Source organism: Ixodes scapularis, unplaced genomic scaffold, assembly GCF_016920785.2.
Source record: "Ixodes scapularis isolate PalLabHiFi unplaced genomic scaffold, ASM1692078v2 PGA_scaffold11__112_contigs__length_91849675, whole genome shotgun sequence".
Taxonomy (NCBI): Eukaryota; Metazoa; Arthropoda; class Arachnida; order Ixodida; family Ixodidae; genus Ixodes; species Ixodes scapularis.
In genome coordinates this window covers 45,092,366-45,102,558 of record NW_024609837.1, presented here as the reverse complement: position 1 = coordinate 45,102,558, position 10,193 = coordinate 45,092,366, and positions in this window count along the sequence as shown.

The window sequence follows — 10,193 nt, the reverse complement described above, 5'->3', positions numbered from 1 at the left end:
CGGAACGGAGGACAACACAACTCCAGACGCAAAACGTCTTGTCTTCGAGACAGCGATACCAATTCTTCGCCTTCGCTATAGGCGCATATACCGTTTTCGGCGCACCGATCTGAAAACGAAACGGACAGGCCGTAATGACATCCCCAGTTCTTGCAGGTAAAAAAAAAAAAAAAAAAAACCCCAGCGAGCACAACTTCCAAAAAAAGGCGGTCGATTTCGTTCCGCCATACCTCGTCTTCCTGGTCACTTCACTTTTTTTTCCCCCCGCAGCGAGGACAGACAGCAACAACACTGATGCAAATGGATATCGAAGGATGCCGGAGCTCGAACGTTCGCTGGTACGACCTCTTCGACGCGCTGTTCCCCTCACACCAGATCTTTCCGATATCGTCACGCGCGTTGGTCAAGACACGCCGATATACGTGACAGCGCTTCACGCTTTCAAAAGACTTGCCGCTATAGGGAAAACGCTCTACACGGACCGTTCGCCGCCTAGCACCGCATCCCCTGTCACCTCGGTAGTTGTGTATACACGTCTGCAAGTACGGCCTCTGTGCGCGGCCATCTCGAACCTGTATGGTGTGCAGGTTATCTGAAAGTCAAGCCTTTAGCGTGCTGAAGTGTGCCTATACTGTTGCCAGAACGGTTGTACCTTTTAGAATGACCGGTGCCTTGCGAAACCTATAGCTAGAAACAGTGTTGGAACTAACGGGTTACAAGTAACGACGTTACTGGCAACGCGTTAGTTTTTTAGAATCCCAAATGACTAACGAGTAAAGCGCGAGACACATGCGCGTCAAAACTGTCCGATCCGGCGTGCGAACTGTCGGGAAGATGGCTGCTCCGAATCGCCGCACAGGACGGTTCGCGACACATGGTTTCCGACGCGTCGTTGCGTCGCTCCGTTCAGCTCCGCCCAGTTTCGGGTGTCCCTCTACCAAATGGATGGATGGATGCTAATAGCTATAGTTATAACGGGCGGTAGCTCGCGCCACCTAGCCTAGAAAACTAAAATACTTCCCTCGCCCTTCCTGGTTTGTCTGGCTTTAAAACAAACATAATATTTTTATTACCTTCTATTAAAGTGTGCGTGTGTGAAGATTTTCCGTGAGGCTATTTTTCTGCTCGAAATCACTTAATCGCGAAGGACCGCAGCGGACCTTAGAGCCATCCCAGCGAAACGAGCACTGCGTAAAAATCACGTGACTACGTACCGCGCACATAACTGCGTCTCTCCCGAAGCTCACATGACATTGGAATGGCTCGTAGCGTCCGCTGCTGTACATCCTAAGGTGAAACGGGGTATATTCGGCTTTCGACGGGCTCGATCGGTCCCAGAAGGCAGGCTTGCTTCGGCGCTCGAAATCAGCAGCTCGTTATGTGCGCGCGGGAAAACTCGATGGCGTCCGTTTCCTTCACAACCACGACTCGCCGCGCGTGACGCACCGCGCACCGCCACATCCGCTTCCCCGAACCACATTGCGCCTCCTCGCCCGATCGGTCCGAAAGTCACTTGACAACATGACCTTCGCCATCCGTGCTCATTGGCTGCGGCCACTGCGGCCTTCCGAAAATCGGACCGTGCGTGCGGCGATATCTAGCAAGTTGGACGCATGCGGGCGCCGGACGGAGGCCCCGTCCGACGCTCCGGTGCGACGAAAACCCTCGCCCTCGGACGTCGTTCCGGCGGTTCGCACGTCGGATCGCATGGCTTTTTCGCGCATGTGTCTCGCGCTTAAGGTAATTTCGTTATTATTTTACGGTATCTCCTATGAAATTACGTTACCCGTTACTTTTGATTAAAGATGGCCGCATGAATGTTTGAAAATAAAATAATTTTTCTTCTCTACACTATACGTAAAAGTGACAAAAAAACCTCAACAAACCTATGTATAAACGGCGTCATTTCAAGCTCTTTCGGAAGATACTTTTAATGTGCCCACGACTTGGCCCAAAAGGCGCGAGATTATCGCTGCGCGGAACCCCTAAGCGTCCTCGGTGCAGTCTTTCTAGACAAGCTGCTAAGATCGCCGTCGCCGTACCCTGAACAGCCGTCTTGCCGGAAAGAGACATCAGTTCAGAAGGCAAGTCTGCCGCCGCTCGAAGGATTTTGCATCAGCGTCCATAACTACGCCAGTTGATCACATCCTTCTCTTCAAAACAAATAGATTATCGTTCTGTCAACGTCAAAAAGGATAAACTCTAAGTTTCGAAGCGTTGACGTTCCCACGCTTTGAACTAAAACAAGTGTGTCAGCGGTGGCCGGGTGCTCACGTGTCGTTAACTGGAAATGCGACGTTGGTTTGTGAAGGAATAAAATAACATTTATTTTACAGGAATAACTTTGATTACATGTCTATTTTGCGTCCGTTACGTGGCGTGCATCCAGTCGTTCGTCCTGCCGAGACCAGACAAACAAGCTGGTCCAGCTAAACGTGCTGAGGATATACACTAGAGTTGTACGAATCGCGCTTTCGAAGCATCACATGTTTGAGGGTATACAATAAACGTCCTGCCGAGGCCAGACAAACAAGCTGGCCCAGCTAACAAGCGGCAAGGTTATCGCAGCATCGAATGGCGACCGTCACCAGAAAGACGTCACCATCTTTTAGAATCCCTACCTGCTTGTGCTGTTTGTGTAAGTTTCCGACGTATAAATGTGATCTGTACTCCACTCCTCTGCTGTAATGCTCCGGCGCTGCAGAGTAAAAATAAATAAATAATCACTCTGAACAAGCGTATTGTTGCCGAAGTTTATAGAGGCGGTTTATTATAAACAGCTGTCACATACAAACAGTGAAACACCCCAAAGAACGACAAACTAACGTAAAAGTAACGTCCGTCAGTCATGGCAAGTAACGACACCGGTATTTCGTTACATTTGCAAAATGGTAAAGGAGCTCTCTAACGCGTTAGCTTTTTTCCAAGCTAACAAGTAACGCTATTTCGTTACTTATTAATGCGAAAAAAATAACTGTCTCATGGAGCGAGCCGACGTCATCAGCTTTGAATCCGCGCCAAACGACACCTAATCTCCCCTGTCCCAATGAAGCGAAGTGAAGCCGCGATCTGATGAATAGGCTGCCATTGGCTGGCGCGCGGCGTAGTTCCAAAAAACGCTACCCAAGACGCCCTCTCAATGGCGGCGCAGCGCATGCAGCGGCCCGGCCGCTGCTATGAGGTGGGGGCCTGGCATCACAGCCCGCTCGGGCAAACTCCGGAGAGGCTGCGCGGCCAAGTTCAGCGCGGCGTGGCCACTTCATGAAAGTTTTCGGTAACGGGCACAACACTGAGAAACCAACAATATCAAAGTATGATCCTTCCCTCACCGTTCTAAGTAAACAAATTTTGCCCTCCGCATTTCTATAACTATCACCAGGCAGTGTAGGATATCGCCAAAATAAACTTTAAAAAAATGGGGCACAAAAAAAAAACAAAAAAAACTTTTAGCTCTTTTTTGGTGAAGAAGGAAGAGCAGCGGAGCTGTAGCTTCTGTTCTCGGCGGTGGCATTCCAGGCGAGCGATCTGCTCTTCTTTCGCATGGGAATCTGAAGCGCTCGACGCAGTGGAACCTTAGGCGATAGCGGCCTCGCGGCGGTTGCAGAACCATTCGCGCTGCTGCGCACGTCGACGCTCGTTCCGTTCCCGCTGTTGTTCCTCCGAAGATTGGTTGCCGAAATCTATGAGCGACAACATTAGCCAGTTGTCTGGTTGCCTGCTGGAAAGGTTGCCGCGATCTATGAGCGACGGCGGCAACCAGACAACCGGCAAACACAACACTTTGGACTGCTACAGCCATCTATGAGCGACGGCGGCAACCAGAGTGTTTCGTCGACCAGGGGTGTCGACATTTGTTTTTACCGGACACAATCCTGAGGAAACTAGCCTTTAACAGCTCCGCTGTAAGGAAAAAAAAAATATATATATATATATATATTGCCCCCTCCCCCCCCCCCCCCCCCCCCCCCCCCCCCCTGGAGAGGGAGTCGCCAATTTTCCTCTGGTCAAAACTTGTCGGCGTTACTTCAACACCAAACCCACTGGGAGACATGGTTGAGACTTTATGCCCGCCTGTCCCCTAGATGCGCGAGTTTTACTTCAATCAATTTTCCTCTAGATATAAAGGTATGAACTTGGGCGAGCTGGTTGTACATTGCAGAGAATAAAAGCGCCAAAAACACGATAGACATATAGAAGGATCGAATCCGTACCCCACAGACCGCCAGATACTTTAAACAGAAGCAATAAAAACCAGGAGGACGTTCACGAACAATTAGACTCTTTGAGAACGATCGTTGCTAACCGAAAGGGTTGTCCGTGAGCGTCCTCCTTGTTTTTATTCTTTCTATTTTAAGCATTCATAATTAGAACACGCTCACTTTAACCAGCGCTGGATAATTTCCACCAAATCTTCTGTGACCTCCTCCCCCTGACTGTAACCTTTTGCAGCGATAGTTGTTAGTGGGACACTCCGCGGTTTCGCGCCGTCCACCGCGTTCCCTATCGACGCGGGCAATTTTTCATATCGACGCGGGCACTCCGCCAAAACATTTCACGGGCCGCTGATAACAAGCAAGCACGATAACATGCCTGGTCAGTAAAACAGCCCCCGCCGGACAATCTGGCAGTGCCCTGGGATAGGTGCCCATGTGACCCAGAACTAGGACAAACAACAATTCTCGGGAGGTACGCAGACAGAACTGCCTTAAAATTTTAGGATGCATTCCTTATCAGAAAGCAAGGGGAAAGCAAAAGCGTTAATGCCCCGTCGATGCACCTGACAGACACAAAGTTTTATTTTCTAAACAAATAGCCAGAAATATGGTATTAATAGTGCGCGTTCGTTTCAATAAACCTCCATTTGAGGGTGCACTTCGTCTTGTCTGCTTCCTTGTCCCCGTTTGTTCGGCGTTTTTTTGTTTAGCACGTGTGACTATTTGTACCGAAGTGACGTACGAAAACACGCTCCTTTCGCAGACAGCTCAAATGCTGCCTACTTAAAACACCCTCATTGGTTCCAAACGCTATGAAATTTTCGTCTGGTGTGTTATTCGGTCTAATACGAAAGGCGTAGGCGGACTCTATGGTTTGCGCTCGCACCTTTACCGTTCATTCAGTCCATCTGCTCCTAAATGACACCTTAGACTTAGAGGCTCCGACGGCACACCTGAGCCGTCGCTGCGTTTCACCTTACGGGTTGGGTAAGTGTTTACATTTTTCTCCTCCGTTCTTCCATCCGCACCAGCAAAACCCAGCACCAAATCTGTTACCCTTCATGGAGGGCTGGATGAAGAACTTTCAGAAATTGTGATATGCATGAATTAATGCGCAGCCGCCCTTAGTTGGTCTCACCGCTTCCGGCGTTAAGCCCGTGATTGGTTCCGAGTTCGCGCCGAGCCCTGATGCAGCACTCGTGTGGAATGCGTCTCGATCCGACTACACTTTTCCGAATGCTGATGAAGCGCTCGTATCGAATGCAGGATCATGGTGCATGACCAACTATGCATCATCGAAACGATTCATAGAGGAAAGGATGCATATTCGCCTAATCTACCCATCATTTCGAAATTCCGAAAAAAAGTATATTCAAAATCAAAAGTTCTGGTGTCTCGCTCTAACTACGACGCGGCACATAAAGTGTCTATCTCTTAAAGATGTGTCCATCTCCTAAAAATAGGGGTTCGTTCTCTTCGTCGTTAAACATCATTACTTCATACTTTTCACTACTGAAACTAAGGCCCACGCTTTCCCTACCTCTTAACATATTGCGATTTGTTCCTGTAATGCAATGTGGTTATCTGCCATCAGTACTATGTCGTCTGCATACATCGGTCCTAGGATTACTTGTGTTACATTTCTCTCGGTCCTTCACATATAACACATCAGAACTTAAATTGTTTTGCCCTAATTTCTTTTCCATTCCGCTGAGGTGTATCATCAAGAGCAGGGATGACAGTGGACAGCCCCGGCTGAGCCCTCTTTTTATCGCTGCTGGTCGTGTGGTTTCTGCTTCTCATTTTATAACTACCTTATTATCTGTTCACACCTCTTGAAGAAACCGATGAAACCTAATTAGATTAGCACCTAGGTTATACCTCTTCACCTGGCCTCAGATATTTTCCTGGTTCATATTATCGTACGCCCCCTTGATGTGCAAATAACCTAACCATAGAGGACTTTGACTTTCCATTGCTACATCTATACATTGAGTGATGATGAATAGGTTTTCTTCTAGCCTTCTATCTCTTCTGAATCCACGTTGAAGCTCATCCTAAATTTGCATTCCTTCTGCCCATTCCTTCGTTCTTCGCTTTACTATCAGCGTTACTCTTATCGGGGGGTACGTCTTGATGTTGTCCTTATTTCCTCTGCATTTATAAGCTTGTCTCGTCCTGCTTAGTTTCCATTCGTTTGGTACCTTTCCTCTAATAATGATTTTGTTTATCACATGTCGTAACATCAGTTTGCTTGTTTATTTTAGGTTCTTTATGAGTTCCGTGAATATGCCATCCGGGCCTATCGCTGTAACTGCTGGAACCTTGCTTTGTTCCTTGTCCCATTCCATTCTGGCCGCCTCCATCGTTACACTGTTCTGCGCTTCATGTTCCCTGCTGCCCTCAATGTCTTTCGCTGTCTCCCTCTGCTCAAGCTGGGAAAAAAGCCTCTTCGATTGGCTGCCTAATATATTCTCGTGCTGGCACACCTCTGTCTTTCTCCCCGGCATATTAATGTGCTCCCTAAAACCTTCTTGCCGCATTCCTGTCATCTTTATTCAACTTCATGATCCAGTGTACTCCTGCACTACCGATTTTAAGCCTCTATTGAAGGTGATGCCTCCCTTTTCCTCTCCAGCAAAAGGGAGGCATTTTGACGTTATTTCCGCTGAAATGAGATGCCTCTGGGCGTCGGGCTATGACTGCCTTGACCTCCATATCCCACCAACTTTTTCGTTCGTACTTTTTGTTCTTCTTTTTGGTTTCCTTCTTGTTTAACTCGATACCTCTCAAATCCCCCCCCCCCCCCCCCCTTTTCAAATGGCCGCTAGATCATCATATGCCCACTCCTTTTCGGCTTGCTTAGATACAACGTCCTCATTCCTTCTGGATATATATACTTCCTGCAGCTGAGTTTCGTTTAGGCTCGATTTACCCTCAACAAAGCCTTTCGCTCCCACGGTGGCCAGACTAACTTTTGACGCGTGGTTGCTTGCCGCCATCTCGCTTGTGTGCTTTTGACGTGTGTAGATTTTCCGATAGTCTATCCCAGGTTGCTAAGGCGTGTCCACTGTTGCCAGACTGATGGCCCCAACAAAGCGTTTCCCACCCTCGGTAGCCAGACTAGCTTTTGAAGCGTACCTGCAGACGTGTGTACAAGAGTAGGAACACCGACACCAGAAGGAAACAAGGACGTATCGCGGTAGATATCTCAGAGACAACTTGGGAGAAAGATGCAGTGGTACAATCGTCAGCGCTCCCATACAGCCAAAAAAGGATGCTATTTCGGCAGCCCCCGAGCTATCGACCAGAGGTGGAAGCGAGCGAGCGAGCCGACTGTCCGTGTGTTTGGTGTATACAACTCTCAATGTCTTCCTGGTGTGGACCCTCCGGCGGTATACGCGTCGGCCGGCCGAGTCGAGGAGGAAGGCCAGTAACCTGGGGGATGCCGGCGACGCTTGGCTGCCTTTTTGGCACCGGTCTAGCGAGAGCACGTTTCTCGTTCCGCCGACCTTCCGGAAACACCTCTTCGCAACGGCTGCTGTCACCGCCCCCGACGAGGAGAGATGTGGCCCGTTGTCCGGACCGTTTGGAAGCACGTTTTGAAGCTGACAAACTCAAAAAGTCGAATTGGACGTTTAGTGTTTATACAGCGTAAGGTCGGTCTGCCAGGATGGGGCGACACTGGTCTACACTGGGGTCTTTAACGTGCATCACGCGGTAGTCATACACGACCGCACGCCGGTACGATGCTCATCCACATCGAAACTAGCAGGGGTGGGGCTCGATCCAAGGATCCCTGTTTTTTTCTGGAGCAGACGAAATTCCATCTTAAAACGGAAAAGAAAAAAAAAAATTGTGAAGCATATCACATATTTTCTTTTCACTCATAATATCACTTCGAATATTATGCTAAGACGCATCTGTTGGCCTGTCCAACTGAAGGACAATATCTACTTTGCGACTCCAGTTCTGTGGGCCCGTTTCTTAGAATTCATTGCCCGGCAGGTTTGATTCCCTTAATCACTCAACTAGCAAATCACTTATGCCTAAAAAGCTAGCACCGTACGCGGCAACAAAATGCTGATTCATGAATGACAGACACTAGGAACTGCCGTTAAGTGGTTACTTTAGGCACGGAATCAAATGCAGAGCAAATATAGCACGTTTAAATAATGGTAGGTTTTATTCCATATATTTTATATGTAGAACTTAATAATATATAATATCGGCAAGGTGAACGATAAATATGCCTTCTTGAAAAGCAATCCTGCCGAGGTGATTAAGGTTATTCCCAAGCTCTCATTCACTCTTCCATCTAATTTGGTTTTAATTTACTCTACTGACTGTACCTTCGAACATACGGGTCTCAGATAATGGTAATAACTAAACCCAAGGAAAAAAAATTAAACCTATAGCAAAATATGCATAAATCTTCTCGCAATACCCAAGTATCCTCGCTAAATCTCGAATTTGAAAAGTATGCTGTCAGAATATCTCACTCTATCATTTACTATATTAGCCGCAATTGTATAAACAAATTCACACCAAGTTCCCTTCTTTTTTTTTAATATTGTTAACGTTGGCGTGTGTAACGTCAAGCTCTGGAGGAGTGTGATCCCTTCAGAACACGGATGCGCTGAGGCGAAGCAAAATAGGCAAAATTGCGACGCCTACACCGCGTTTGTCGCTTCACCGCAGTAGACCAGTGAGCAGTGAGAAGCGTACTCAACGAAGCCAACTCTCCAAACAGACTAAGAACATAGTAAATATTGCGAAACGTCAGATTACGGTCAGTGTTTCGTATAAAGAAATTAAATGGCATGAAAATTTCTAAAACTCTTACTGTAAATACTTTACGGATATTTTTGAGCATTCATAAAGTGTAACTAAGTTTTCGCGCCATCGTAACGCGAATTCCTTACAAGTTGGGGAAATATATATCAGAACGCTGCAGGATAAAGACATTGGTGTGGTTTGGCGGCGCAGCAATCATATCCCTGCATTCCAAAACACAAGCCAAATTATTCGTCTAAAGTAATAATAATAATAATAATATTATTAATTGAATTTATTTCCATCCCAATATGATGGCGGCGATCAATGAAGAAAGGTAGGTCTGTCTTTGAGATGCGGCAACACTGGCTGACGCTGTAGACGATAAGTTCTACCATAGCCTCCTTTATACTCACAAAACCTGGCAGTTCGAGGACGGGGCCATAGAGGGACCGGTCGCAGATTTGGAGGGCGAGGATCTGGTAGCACAGAGCATTTCTCGGGGAGCCTGGTATTCAGCGCACAGCTTTTGCAGCGGCGAGGACCCGAAACATGGTTTTCAAACCCGACGAGAAAAGAAGCGGCCCGAGGAACGCGAGAAGCGCGAGCGGACATTCCATCGCTCGGTACAAGTGTGTTTCGGCGTCTCGCCGCAGCGGGGCGCCCGTTAGATGACTCTTGTAGGGTGCCTACATGTCTGTCTGTCTAAGGGTGAAGACATCCATTGTTGCCCTGAATGTGCCAGCGCGTGACGCTCTCGCGCACTCGGTGCGTGACTAGGTCGGTAAAATGGCGTCTATGCATTAACCAAAGCTACGCGCTCGAGCTGAGTGACATCAGATTGCGCGCGCTTCAAAATGCATAAAAAAACGATTGGGCGGAAAAATGGCTGAGATGTCACCACTCAAGCAAAAGCGCGCGTGTGTATGAAGGCACTCTAGACTCTTGTCTGCCGCTCTACCTTTTCACTTTCGGCGGCCGCGTCACGTGACGATCTGCAAGGCTTTGTCAGTATAGAGGAGGCTATGGTTTTACCGGTGCAGCACGACCGCTATAATAATAATAATATACATTATTTTCTGGTAGTGTCCAGAAACGGCCACGAAGACCTACTTATTGGTACACTATAAACAAAATAACCATCACATCAGAGATGCATCTGTCTGTTGAGGCACAGGGTGAGGCACAGGTTAATCAAAACTA